The 15,007-nt window shown below is 37.7% G+C and overlaps 1 protein-coding gene and 1 pseudogene across 6 annotated transcripts in view; one reads left to right on the forward strand and one right to left on the reverse strand.

Annotated features, from left to right (window-relative positions):
* Nucleotides 1–15,007, reverse strand: part of PCCA (propionyl-CoA carboxylase subunit alpha) — a 413,570-nt gene that overhangs the window by 154,459 nt on the left and 244,104 nt on the right. The window lies entirely within an intron of this gene.
* LOC109264106 (tubulin alpha-1A chain-like) lies at nt 1,019–2,335 on the forward strand (annotated as a pseudogene).

Raw genomic sequence — 15,007 nt, forward strand, 5'->3', positions numbered from 1 at the left:
TTCCTAGCATCATACCTATGTTTTGCAAGTGTTTTCTCATATTCCATAGGTTGTGTTTTCATTTTCTTGATGTTGCCTTTTAAAGCACTTAAGTTTTTTTCTTTTGTTTCTTGTGCCTTTGGCATCTTACCTAAGAAATCATCCCCTAACCAAAAGTGAACCAAAGCTCTTACTTTTAAGACTGTGATTTTTTTTTAAGTTCATTTTTGTGTATGGTGTAATGGGGGGAACTAGCTTCCATCTTTTGCATGAAGACAGCCACTAGAGTTGCTCCAGCAGCATTTATTGAAAAAAGTATACTTAAATACTCTAAATTGTCTTCATATACTTTTGAAATCAACTGATCATAGTGTAACGATTTATTTTTGGACCCTCAATTCTATTCCATTGATCAACATATCTATCCTTATGCCAGTACAACCCTGTCTTGATTACTGTAGCTTTGTAACAAGTTTTGTAATTAGGAAGTGTAAGTCCCCAGTTTGTTCTTTTTCAAGACTGTTTTGGCTATGCTGTGTCCCTTGCACTTTCATACAAATTTTGTAATTTTTTTTTTTTTTTTTGCAAAAAAATACAGCTGGGATTGAGAGACGGATGGCACAAAATCTGTATGCCGTGTTGGTGAGTACTGCTATCTCAGTATTAGGTTTTCTGATCCATGAATAGGGGAAGTTTATCCAATTAAGTTGTCTTTAATTTATCAACAATTGTTTTGCCACACAAGTCTTGCACTTCTATGTAGAAAAATTTAAGCTTAAGTATTGCATTCTTTTTGGTGCTTTCATAAATAAAATTGTTTTGTTAATTGCTTTTTCAGTTTGTATGCTGGTACTGTATCAAAATAAATTTAGTATTTGTATATCATTCTTATACCTTGCAACCTTGCAAAAGTCATTAGTTCTAATCGATTTTACGAATTCCTGAAGTTCTCTTACATCAACCACTTAACAGTCATGCTGTAAAAGTAACCTCTCCTCTTCCTCACCGCCATCTGTTCAGCAGCCACAAAGCAGCAACCATGTGTGAATGCATCTCCATCCATGTTGGCCAAGCTGGTGTCCAGATCAGCAATGCCTGCTGGGACTCCTACTGCCTGGAACACAGCATTCAGCCCGATGGCTAGATGCCAACTGACAAAACCACTGGGGAAAGAGATGACTCCTTCAACAAGTTCTTGAATGAGATGGTGAGATGGGTGCTGGCAAGCATGTGCCCAGGGCAGTGTTTGCAGACCTGGAACCCAGAGTCATTGATGAAGTTCACACTGGCACCTACCACCAGCTGTTCCACCCTGAGCAGCTCATCAAAGGCAAGGAAGATGCTACGCCTGAAGCCACCAGGCCATTGGCAAACAGATCACTGACATTGTCTTGGACCGAGTTCAGAAACTGGCTGACCAGTGCCCAGGTCTTCAGGGTTTCTTGGTTGTCCATAGCTTTGGAGAAGAAACTGGTTCCAGGTTCATTGGAAAGTCTGTCAGTTAAGGCAAAAAGTCTAAGTTGGAGTTCTTCATTTACCCAGCACTTCAGGTTTCCACAATTGTAGTTGAGCCCTACAACTCCATCCTCACTACCCACACCACTCTGGAGCACTCTAATTGTGCCTTCATGGTAGACAACGAGGGCATCTATGAAGGTCACAGAAACCTTGATATTGAGTGCACAACCTACACTAACCTAAATAGGGTGATAGGTGAAATTGTGCCCTCCATCACTGCTTCCCTCAGATTTGATGGAGCCCTGAATGTTGATCTGGCAGAATTCCAAACCAATCTGGTGCCCTATCCCTGTATCCAATTCCCTCTGGCCACATACACCCATCATCTCTGCTGAGAAAGCCTACCGTGAACAGCTTTCTGTAGCAGAGATCACCAACGTATGCTTTGAGCCAGCCAACCAAAGGATGAAATGTGACCCTCGCCATGGTAAATACAAGGCTTGCTGCCTATCGTACCATGGTGATGTGGTTCCCAAAGATGTCAATACTGCTACTGCCACCATCAAGACCAAGCATACCATCTATTTTGTTGACTTGTGCCCCAGTGGCCTTAAAGCTGGCATTAATTACCATCCTCCCACTGCAGTACATGGTGAAGACCCACCAAAGAACAGTGAGCCGTGTGCATGCTGAGTAACACCACAGCCACTGGTGAGGCCTTAGCTCACCTGAACCATAAATTTGACCTAATGTATGACAAGCATGCCTTTGTTCACGGATATGTGAGTGAGAGTATGGAGGACAGTTTTCTGAGGCCTGTGAGGACATGGCTGCCTTTGAGAAGGATTATGAGGAGGTTGGAATGGATTCTGTTGAAGGAGAGGGTGAAGAATACTAATGCTAAAAATCTCACAAAGGTGCTGCTCTTACAGGAAAGCTTATTCTATTTTGCACACTTAAAAGCTGTGCTCTGATCAGTTAGTATGTATGTACCAGTGTATGGTCTCATATACAATTATGGACCTATGCTTTAAAACACAATGCTTTGGGGCCATCTGGGTGGCTCAGTTGGTTGGGCAACTGACTTCAGCTCAGGTCATGATCTCATAGATCCTGAGTTCAAGCCGTGCGTCGGGCTCTGTGCTGACAGCTCAGAGCCTGAAGCCCGCTTCAGATTCTGTGTCTCCCCCTCTCTCTACCCCTCCCCTGCTCACACTCTAGGTCTCTCTGTCTCTCAATAATAAATAAATGTTAAAATTTTTTAAAAAAATAAAAAAAATAAAAAATAAAACACAATGCTTTGTTACAGACCCAAGCTGTCCATTCCTGATGGGTTTGAATAAAGTATTCCCTGTCTTAAATGAAAAAAAAAAACCAAAACACAATTTTATTTTGTAAATTCCTTAAGACTTCCTACATATAAGATCATATCATTTGGAAATATAGTTTTAATTCTTCCCCAACTTGACACTTTTTATTTTTCTTGGCAAAGTGGCGTACTAGGAACTCCAGTACAATGCTCAACAAAATTAACAAATATCCTTGTCTTATTCCTGATCTTAGGAGAAAAACATTCAGTCATACACTATTAAATACAATGTTAGCTGTAGGTTTTTCAGCTGTAGGTTTTTCCTCATCAGGCTGAGGAAATTCCCTTCTATTCTATTGTGGTTTTTACCACAAAAGGCTGCTGGATTTTATCAAATGTTTTTTTTTTTCCTGCATTTATTGAGATAATACTGTGATTTCTGTCCTTTATTAATAGGGTTAATCACATTGACCAATTTTTGGATATTAAGCCAACTATGTATTCCTAAAACAAATCTCACTTGGTTACAGAGTATAATTATGTTATATATTTCTGGGTTCCATTTGGTAGTATTTTGTGGAGGATTATTGCATTAACATTTATGAGGGATTTTCATCTCCGGTTTCCTTTACTCATAACATCTTTATCTGATTTTAGCATGATGGTAATATTGCTCTCATAGAATGAGTTGCAAATGTTTCTCTTCTCTATTTGTGGAAAAGTCTGTAAGGAATTGGTGTTAATTCCCTTCTGAACACTTGATTGAATTCATCAGTGAAGACTTCTAGTCCTGGGCTCTTCCTTTTGGGAAGTTTTGTGATGACCAATTCAGTCTCTTTCAGGTCTATACAGACTTTCTGTTTCTTCTTGAGTCCATGTCAGTAGCTTGCATCTTTCCAGGAATGTCTCCATTTTATGTTACCTAATTTGTTGGTAAACATCTGGTCAAGTTATTCCCTTATAATCCTTTTTAATTCTCTAAGGTCTGTATGCATACCTCCTCTTTCATTACCATTTTTAACTGTTGGAAGTCTTTTTCTCTTGGCAGTCTACTGTAAGATTTGCATTTCTGTTGATCTTCCCAAATACTGCTTTTATTAATTTCCTTTATTGTTTTTCTATTCTCTATTTCATTTATTTTCATTTTAATCTTTAGTATGTTCTTCCCTCTGCTAACTTTGGGTTTAGTTTGCTCTTCTTTTTCTATTTTCCTAAAGTGGAAGATGACGTGATTGGTATCTTTCTTCTTTTTGTAACATCTGTGTTTCTGGCTCTAAATTTCCCTCTAATAACCACTGCTTTAATGCATCCCATAAGTTTTTGAACCATGTTTTTGTTTACATCCATTTCAAAATATTTTCTAATTTCTCTTGTGATTTCTCCTTTAACCCACTGGTTTTCTAGGGTTGCTTAATTTCCACATATTTGTGAATTTCTCATTTCCTTTATTGTATATTTCTAATTTCATTCAGTTGTGGTTGGAGAAGATACTTTGTATAATTCTAATCCTATTGAATTTACTGAGTCTTGTTCTATGGCTTAGCATATGATATGGTCTTTTCTGGAAAATGTCACACATGCACTTGAGAAATTGCATACTCTGGTGTTGTTGGGTGGATTGTTCTACAGATCTGTATTACATCTATTTGGTTTATAGTATTTTTCAAGTCTTCTACTTCCTTGTTTATCTTGTCTAATTGTTCTATCCATTACTAAAAGTGGGGTATTATAGTTTCTAACAATTGTGTTATGTAGTCCTATAAAATATCCCCTTTTGTCTCCAGTAACAATTTTTGTCTTAAAATTTTGTCTGATATTAGTATTAGTAATAACAGTATTAGCATTGTAAATATAATATTTGTCTAATAACTCTCTCCTTTTATTTTCAACCTATTGTGTCTCTGAGTCTAAAGTATTTCTATTAAGGGGAACCCTCTTGCACTGTTAGTGGGAATGCAAACTGGTGCAGCTACTCTGAAAACAGTGTGGAAATTCCTCAAAAAATTAAAAATAGAATTACCCAGGATGCCTAGGTGGCTAGGTCAGTTAGTGTCCAACTCTTGATTTCGGCTCAGGTCATGATCTCATGGTTCATAAGTTCAAGCCCCACATCAGGCTCTGTGCTGACAGTGCAGAGGCTGCTTGGAATTCTCTCTCTCCCCGTGTCTCTGGCCCTACCCTGTTTGTGCTCTCTGAAAATAAAGAAACTTGAAAAAAATAGAATTACCCTATAACCCAGCAATAGCACTACTAGGAATTTATCCAAAGGATACAGGAGTGCTGATTCATAGGTGCACATGTACCCCAATGTTTATACCAGCCCAATAATAGCCAAAATATGGAAACAGCCCAAATGCCCATTGACTGATGAATGGATAAAAGACATGGTGTGTACACACACACACACACACACAAGAATACTACTCGGCAATTAAAAAAGAATGAAATCTTGCCATTTGCAACAACGTGAATGGAACTGGAGGATATTACGCTAAGTGAAATAAGTCAGAGACAGACAAATTTCATGTTTTCACTCATGTGGAATTTGAGAAACTTAACAGAAGACCATGGGGGAAGGGAAGGGAAAAAAAATAGTTACAAACAAAGAGGAAGGCAAACCATAAGAGACTCTTAAATACAGAGAACAAACTGGGTTGATGGGGGTGGGGGGGGGGGTCGGGCAAAATAGGTGATGGGCATTGAGAAGGACACTTGTTGGGATGAACACTGGGTGTTATATGTAAATGATGAATCATGGGAATCTACTCCTGAAGCCAAGAGTACACTGTATAGACTATGTATTAGCTAACTTGACAATAAATTACATTAAAAAACAATAATAATAGAAATACCCTATTGTAAAAAGCATCCAGTTCAATCTTTGTTTTGTTTTTGTTTCTGTTTTTTGAGAGAGAAAGAGAACAAGTGAGCATGGGGGAGGGGCAGAGAGAGAGGGAGAGATATTCCCAAGCAGGCCCTGAGCTGTCAGCACAGAGATTGACATGGGGCTCAAACCCATGAACAATGAGATCATGACCTGAACTGAAATCAAGAGTTGATGTTTAACTGAATGCACCAGCAGGTACCCCCCGATCTTCTGTTTTATCTTGTCATTTGCAACCACATGGAGAGTGCTAAAGAGTATAATGCTAAGTGAAATAAGTCAGTCAGAGAAAGACAAATTAGCATATGATTTCACTCATGGGTAATTTAAGAAACAAAACAAATGAGCAAAGGGGGAAAAAAAGGGACAAACCAAGAAACAGACTTTTAACTACAGAGAAATGATGGTTACCAGAAGGCAGGGGAATGAAGGGAGATGGGAATTCAAGAGTATACTTATCAGGATTTAACAAAATAAACAACGGAAAAATTTAAAAATAACAATAAAGCAGGTCTATTGTAGAAAGCATACAGTTTGATCTTGCTTTTTACCCATTCTGCCAATATCTACCCTTAATTGGCATGTTTAATCTATTTACATTTAATATATGCATCAAGTAGGATTTACATCTCTCATTTTAATTTTTGCTTGTTATAGGTTATGCCTTTCTTTGTTCTTCTATTCCTCCATTACTGCCTTTTTAAAAAAAATTTTTTTTTAATGTTTATTTTTTGGAGACAGAGAGAGGATAAGCCAAGCCAGGGAGGGGAAGTGGGAGAGGGAGACACAGAACCCAAAGCAAACTCCAGGCTCTGAGCTGTCAGCACAGAGCCTGATGCAGGGCTCGGACCTACAAATGGTGAGATCATGACCTGAGCCAAAGTTGGATGCTTAACTGACTAAGCCATCCAGGTGCCCCGCCTTCTTTTGTTTCAACTGTTGTACCATTTTAATTCCCTTAATGTTTCATTTACTATTTTTAAATTTTTTTAATGTTTTTACTTATTTTTGAGACAGAGAGACAGAGCATGAGCAGGGGAGGGGCAGAGAGAGAGGGAGACACAGAATCTGAAGCAGGCTCCAGGTTCTGAGCTGTCAGCATAGAGCCCAATGCGGGGCTCGAACTCATGAACTGTGAGATCATAACCTGAGCCAAAGTCGGACACTTAACCGACTGAGCCACCCAGGCGCCCCTCATTTACTATTTTTAAAAGCAGTTTTCTTAGCGGTTACCTTGGGGATTACAAATTAGCACTTTACATTTAAACACTATAGCTTGGATTAATGCTAACTCAATTGCAATAGCATACAGAAAATCTGCTCCAATATATCTTAATTCCTCCACCCTTACATATCTTATTGTCATAGAAATTACATCTGTATATATTGTGCACCTACCAACTTACAATTATAACTACTGCATTAAGTTGACTTTTTAAATTTTTTAAAAAAATATTTGAGAGAGAGGGCATACCAGTGGCAGAGGGGCAGAGAAAGAGGGAGAGAGTTCCAAGCCTACATGGGGCTCGATCCCATGAACCATGTGATCATGACCTGAGCCAAAGTCAAAAGGCAGATGCTTAACCAACTGAGCCACCCAGGCATCCCCCTACCCCACTTTTTAGAGACATGCTTGAGCAGGGGAGAGTAGAGGCAAAGAATCTTAAGCAGGCTTCACACCCAGCATGGAGCCTGACCACAGAACTAGATTTATGACCCTGAGATCATGACCTGGACCTGGACCAAAACCAAAAGTTGTACGCTTAACTGACTGAGCCACCCAGGCACCCCTATCTTTAAGGGCATTTGTCTTTTAAATAAGAAAAAAGATGTACTAATCTTTAACCATTGCTCTTTATTCATGTGTATTTGAGTTTTGGTTGGATAGGTCTACTAGCAATGGATTCTCTTGGTTTTTGTTTACCTGGGAATGTCTTCATGTCTCCTTCATTTTTTAAAGGATAGTTTTGCTGGATATAGAATTCTTTGATGACATTCTTTGTGTTTTTATTTTCCTTCAGCACTTCATTTATATCATCAAGGCTCCATTGTTTCTGATGAGATGTTAACTGCACAGGAGGAGTCATTTTTCTCTTGCCGCTTTTAAGATTCTGTTTGATTTTGACAGTTTGACAATAATGTGTGTAGATACAGAACTTTTTGAGCTTCTTCTAATTTATCTACTTCTTGAATGTACAGATTAATGTTTTTCATGAAATTTGTGATGTTTTTTGCAATGACTTCTTTTTCGTTTTCTTTTTTTCCAGTAAGCTCTATACCCAAAGTGGAGCTTGAACTCATGACCCCAAGAGTCACATGCTCTACTGACTGAGCCAGCCAGGCATCCCAGCTATGGTTTATTCTTTCCATTCCTTTATCTTTTTTCTCCTCTCCTTCTGGGATTCAGCATGTGTGCTGGTACATGTGATGGTGTCCCATGGGTCTCTGAAGCTCTGTTCATTTTTCTTTTTATTCCTCACACTAGATAATTTCAATGTATTTTCAAAATTGCTGATGGTTTCTTTTGCTAGGTCAAACCTATTGCAGAGTTCTCTCTAGTATACTTTTTCATTGCAGGCATTGTATTTTCATCTCTGGAATTTTTATCAATATTTTCTATTTAGTGAGACATGATTGCCATACTGTTACTTCTTTGTATCTGATTTCCTTTAGTCCTTTGAACATATTTTTAACAGGTTATTTAAGGTTATGGCATAATAAAACACAACATTTCAGCCACCCTTCTGAACAGTTTCTATTGATTTTTTTAACCTGTAAAAGGGACATACTTCCATATTTCTTCATGTCTTGTAACTTTTTATTGAAAACTGGATATTCACATAGTGCAGCTAACCTGCAAATGAGATTCCCTTCCTTCACACTTCACTCACGCTGCACTCTTTCTCTAGCAGTTTTCAGGGCTGATAATCATCTGTTTAATGTCTACCTGTTCCATTCTATTTTAAGCTTCTTAAATGGAAGGAATTGTTTTGTTATTACTCTAAGCCCAAGAAACTTACCACAAGGCACGCTATTTGTTATTTTTGGAATAATCTAATAACTCTAATTCTGAAGGTAAAAAGTTATTACCATTAACATATATATTCAGGAATTTATTCTACCAAAACAAAGTGACCTTTGTGAGGTAGATGGTCAAGATACTGGTCATCTAGACCAACATTACCTAGATTCAGGGCCACTTATGACACAGGGGCATTGAAGGTATGAAATTAGAAATTAGTCTGACACACTGTGTGAGGCCACAAATTCTAAAGAGTACTAAATCATAAGTTTTTTTTTAAGTAAAATAAAAAGATAGTATAAAAGAATAAATAGGTTAATTCAAAGTTTATCCTATAGATTAATGCAAAAACATTAGTGATTGTATAGGGGAGTATTAGGATACTTAAAGAGGTACTATGCCAGTATATATTTTTTTAATTAACAGTGCTTTCAAACAACATGGGTTATTAACTAATCTACGTTCTTGCTTTCCATACACATTTCTTTATATTTCTTGGACTATTCCAAAGTTCATAAAATTTATTCACAGAACAAATTTCATTGAAACTATTATTTAGAATAAAAATGGAAAGTAGCTCTATAAAGACAGCTCAAGTCTATTCAATTCAAAGAATCAAGATCTAAACATACTAATTTTCATCTTTACTAATCTATCATTATTATTGGATTATTTAAAGACAAAGTAGCACAGGGACAACTCATTTTACTGCACTATGCTTTATTGGGCTTTGCAGATATTGCTTTAAAAAAAAAAAAAAAAGAAACTGAAGGTTTGTAGCAACCCTGCCTCAAGCAAGTCTATCAACACCACTCTTCCATTTGCTCACTTTGTGTCTGCTGCATTTTGGTAACTGTCATAATATTTCAAAGTTTTCAGATTTGTTACAGTGATTTCTGGTGGTTACAGCTCATTGAAAGTTCAGATGATGGTGAGCATTTATTTGGCAATAAAGTATTAAAATTAAAGTGTGCACATTGCTTTTTTAGACACAATGCATACTTAACAGATTAAAGTATAGTGTAAACATAACTTTTATTCACATTGGGAAACCAAAAAATTCATCTGACTGGCTTTACTGCAGTATTTACTTTACTGTGGTAGGCTAAAACCAAACTCGCAACATCTGTGAGGTAACGTCTGTACTGAAGTAAATGGATAAATAGCTATTAATGAACACAATGCCCAAATCAATCACCTACAAGAGACTTTTAATTTCATTCTGGTAGATTACCTCATCCATCACCAAATACATAAATTATTACAGTATATATATTTAAGTACATACACAGAGAAAAGAACATAATACTGAAAAATTAATTATTATCTTCAAAAGATATATTTTTCCATTTGTACTAATTCCATTGCTCTTTTGAAATGTTCCTTGTTTAAATCTCTCTAAATCCCCTTTAAATCTTTTTTTTGGAACCAGGAAAAACATAAATATATACAAATATTCCTCCATTACCTACAGAAAATTGCTTTACACAGATCGGCTAACTTGGGAGTTTTAATAATAATCTTTGAATTATGTAAATTAATCGTTTGACATTTTGCTATGAATGTAGTGATGGTGTTGACTTAGTTTCAATTCAAAAATCAAGGATTTCATTATCCTATAAAACATATTCAGAGTTCAAAGTATTTAAGGGGGGTTAAACAAAATGCAAACATTTAATGCAACATTAAGCATGTGAAATAAAAACTTGATTGCCTAAAGAAAGCATGCTATGCTGTTACCCTGGTGACAGGTTAAAAAAGGGATTGTGAGCTGAATAGCTGTATGATATGAAATTAAAATGTTTCACATTGAACAATCCAAAATGAATTGGGAAAGGTTAGAGTAGAGGAGAGAGAAATCAATTCTCCAATGGCAGTAGTGAATGGGAAAGAAGTATGAATAGGATTTGCCAGTGGGGTGCAACAGCTGCCAAATATCCTGCAGCCAAAGAATTACAATAATACTGATGAAGTGTGCAAGAGCTTCTGGAATCATTGCAGGGAATGGAGAAACTCTCCTACAATAATGAGGCCATTCTGTCTTCTGTTCAGCTGGTATGGTGGAATCAAAGAAAAAAATATTTTAAAGTGTAATACTTAGCAAAAAAAAATGTATAAATAGGCCATCTTAGCCATTAATAGTGTGTGCTTGAACTCACGTAGATTTCTAAATCACCCAGGATGTGGTCATATTAAGTAACAAAAAAATACTGTAACAGAGATAGTAAAAAGTAAGGCAGGCTTAAAGGTTAATGACTGAATTAACATTTTCTCCCCTTTGTTGCTTTTAGGAGACTTATTTGCTCAAATCAAAGTAGGCATTTCCAAAGGCAAAGCATGGCTATGTATGTTTGTGAATATATACCCAAAGTATGATTTTTTTAATTATATAGTCAGTTATCAGAACACCCACTTCATTCTCATAATGAAGTAGTTTACCTCAGAACATATATGAGACAAGTATGATAAAAAGTTGTATTTTATTGTCACAGATGGTATAAATCCATTAATAATGTGTCCTTTTAAACTCAGAGACATTTCAGTAAAAGAACCAATTGCATCTGTACCACAATACTAGCTTTTCCTTGGGAACTATTTTCATGTGGCTGCTTTTTTCTATGTTTCTTTCCCTACTTATCTTTCAATGATTGTGATATTTTAAAACCTCAAACTTTATCATCTAATTGAAAACTTAGTAACAGGTAAGAGAATTATAAATCCACAACCAGGAAAGGAAAGAAGGAAAAAAACCCGAGATAATTGCATCTGCCAGGTAAAAATCACTAAAGAATTGATTCTCTGTTTTATCAGGAAGCCAGAAGAGGAAAGAAACTACAATATGAGCGTGAGTCACGTGAATGTAACTTTCCATTATGCCACTCTGGCTGACACTGAAACCCACACCAGGCTCTGTAGCCCATCTACATACCTGATACATATACCCGACACATTCCACGGAGGATCAACTCCCAGAGGCGGTGATACACTGACTCCACATACCCAAAGCAATCTCTCCAAAAGTGAACCCTACGTATTTTAAAACCTTCCAGGCTAAAGTCTTTTCAACAGTGTTATCGTTGGCCACAGTGAAGGAGTTCCCTTTCCTGAGTCTTTCACCTCTGCTCAAATCTCAAGAGAGACATTAGAAGCTTTAAGTAGAAACCAGAGAGTCAAACGGTCTTGTTCAGCCCCATGCAAATCACTCAGGATAAGCGCTTAAAAAAAAAGTCAGAAATCATCCAATCTAACACTGCTGTTCTCAGAGGAGGAAACCAGAGTCAAAAGTTGAAGCATTTGTACAGAGACTTGGGCCACCTGTATACTTGGAAGTGGTGCTGGCACCAAAATTCTGAGTCCTGCCACCTCATTCCGGGCTGATGCCAACTGGACCACACCGAGCACGGACATTTCAGTGCCAGCTGAAGGAGCCAAAAGAACCACAGATGACATAATTTTCCTAACCCCAATTACTGAATAGGGGAACTGCCATAAACAAAATAAGCTAGACAGAGGTGCCTGAGTGGCTCAGTCGGTTAAGCAACCTGAGTCAAGGCTCAGGTCATGATCTCGCGGTTCATGGGTTTGAGCCCTGTGTCCGACTCTGGGCTGAAAGCTCATAGCGTGGAGCCTGCTTCAGATTCTGTGTCTCCTTCTCTCTCAGCCACGTCCCTCCTCACGCTCGCTTTCAAAGATAAACATTAAAAAAAAATTCTCAGGATTTATCAATTTTATAAGAACAAGGTTTTCTACAGATGTTAATTTTTTCAAGTTGCTAATATTGTACAGTCTTTGAAAACCATTTTTTCAAAAACTATTAATACAGAGAAATGTTGACAACACAACATGCTTTAAAAAAAAAAAAAGACATCCCTTCAAGTAGAATGGCCCATTTTCTGTAAAATCAAAATAACACACTTCATGTACATACATAGAAAAAAGGCAAATCCTCCTAAGAGTTTCTAGAACTTACAAGCTGCCATTTCTCTCTCCCCACCTGTTCTCAAACACCCCTCAATCCACCTTCAACCACCACTTCCCACACAACATTCCCGAACACTGCCCTCATCAAGGTCCCCATGACCTCCACATCGCTAACTTCAACAGTCAACAATCACTCTTCAAATCATGTATGTCAGTTGAACACGTCTTCCTCCTTGAACCCTTTCTGCACTTGGCTCTCTCAACTCCACCCCAGACTAATTTCCTGCTGGATCTGCCTCTCTTCCCAACCTGTTACTGCGGAGTGTTCCAGGGCTCAGGCCTAAGACCTCTATGCCTGACCAGCTTCCTGGCTTCTACTCTTTCCTCCTTAGGGTTGTTTACAATATTGCAACCACAATGCTCATTACTACACATGGTACAAGTTCTTTGCCCGAGACTCTGCAATGCCTCCCCACTTCAATCAGTGAAAACCTAAGTCCTTACAACAGCCTACCCAAACCAACTCTAGCCCTACTAGGGGAGCTTGCTTACTCTTCTCATTACATTGGCCTCCTTGCTATTTTTCAAACAGGTGGGGCATACTTTGACCTCAGGGGCTTTGCATTTGCTGTCTCCACTGACAGGAAGGTTCTTCTTGGAGATATTCATGTGACTTGCTCCCTTCCACCATTAGGTGTCTGCTCTAAAGTTCATCTTCTCATCCTGCTAATCTTTCTTGCCATCCACTTCCCTGTGATCCAAATTAAAACTCCAACTACCCTATAATCCACCTCCAGGATAATCGATAATCCATCCCTGTTTATCACCAAAATATTTATCATCATTATCATTCTCATATCACACAGTTTACTGACCTGTTTTGTCTATCAACCATCTGCTAATTAAATGTAAGCTCAATGGGGGTAGGATTTTTCGAAATCATTTGTTCCCTGCTAATTTACCTAAATTTTCTTTTCGAAATGTTTCATTTATTTATTTTGAGGGGTGGGAGGGGCAGAGAGAGGGAACAGAGAGAAGACCAAGCAGGCTCCATCCACACTGTCAGCACAGAGCCCAACACAGGGCTCAATTTCACAAACTGTGAGATAATGACCTGAGCTAAAATCAAGAGTTGGACTCTTAACTGACCGAGCCATACAGGTGCCCCTAAAATATCTAAATTTTCTAACTCAACTCTTATAATGATCAACAGATGATATTAAAAGACATGTGATTATACTCAATATCTGTATACTATTCTTTTATTCAAAGTGGAATGGAAGAACACACCCTTAACACAAGAAAAAAATATTTCCTACCAATTGCCAAACTATCTGTTAATATTGAAATGCTCAAGGTATTTGTTAGCTAAAAATAAAACAAGCATGCATCATGACCATTACCCTTAAAATGAAATCTTTGTCATTAGAAATTCTAAAAAAGAAAATTGGGCAAGGATAGCTAAAATTAAATGGGTATGTTAAGTATTTTATATCTCATTTGACATTGACAAAAACTCATTAAGAACTACTAATTATCTTCATATTGCAGATGAGGAAATAGAGTCCAAAAGAGATTAAATAATTTATCCTAAGATAATAGCTAGGGACTGGCAGAACCAGGGGAAATCCAAGTCTCTGGCACAAAAGCTTTGCTCTTAAACATGAAACTGTACTAGAAGCTCTAGCAGAAAGGAAGGCATGGGGTAATTAGAAAATGCAGAGGCCACTTTGGTTACTCAACATCTATCTCATACCAGAAAATCATTCCAAGACAATCATGATAATCCAATTCCCTTTGCAGTTATTGGCTTATGAATGGGCAGGAGACTCACTTTTGGTCAATAGGAACTGAGAAGTAGCTGCTTGAGGATCATCTGGGAAAAGTTTGCTCAGACATAATCCTTTGAATCTTATCTAGATTTGACTTCCCAAACTCCCTACAGCCATCCTGCTATCACAGAGTTATGAAAAAGCCACACGGAGAAGAAAGTGAGGCTAAGAAAACTACAGAAAAGTAGCATCAGCAGATAACCATACTGAACTTTATCTTTTCTCTTCTCCGAGCTTCTTGTTCACTGTGAAGCAAGAACGACTATCAGTCTGAATCAATGGCTCTGTTACCTGTATCCAAAAGAATCCCAAGTGATTTAGAAGGTTATATGATTGCCCCTCTTGAAATCAATTAAAAAGGTATTACAATGGATTTTTTACAACTAGGAAGAATTATTACAAAAGAAATACAAATACTAAAGTGGTCAAACTCCTGGTGATAGAAAGAATGGTGGGTGCCAAGGGCTTGGGGCAGGAGGTGGGTGGGCAGGTGAAGAAACGGGATGTTATTCGAGAGGGTGGAATTTCAGTTCTACAAGATGAACACCTTCTAAAGATCGGTTGCACAACACTGTACATATAGCTAACACTAATGTACTATA

Source organism: Panthera pardus, unplaced genomic scaffold (genome assembly GCF_024362965.1).
Source record: "Panthera pardus isolate Hobbes unplaced genomic scaffold, ASM2436296v1 HiC_scaffold_1, whole genome shotgun sequence".
Taxonomy (NCBI): domain Eukaryota; kingdom Metazoa; phylum Chordata; class Mammalia; order Carnivora; family Felidae; genus Panthera; species Panthera pardus.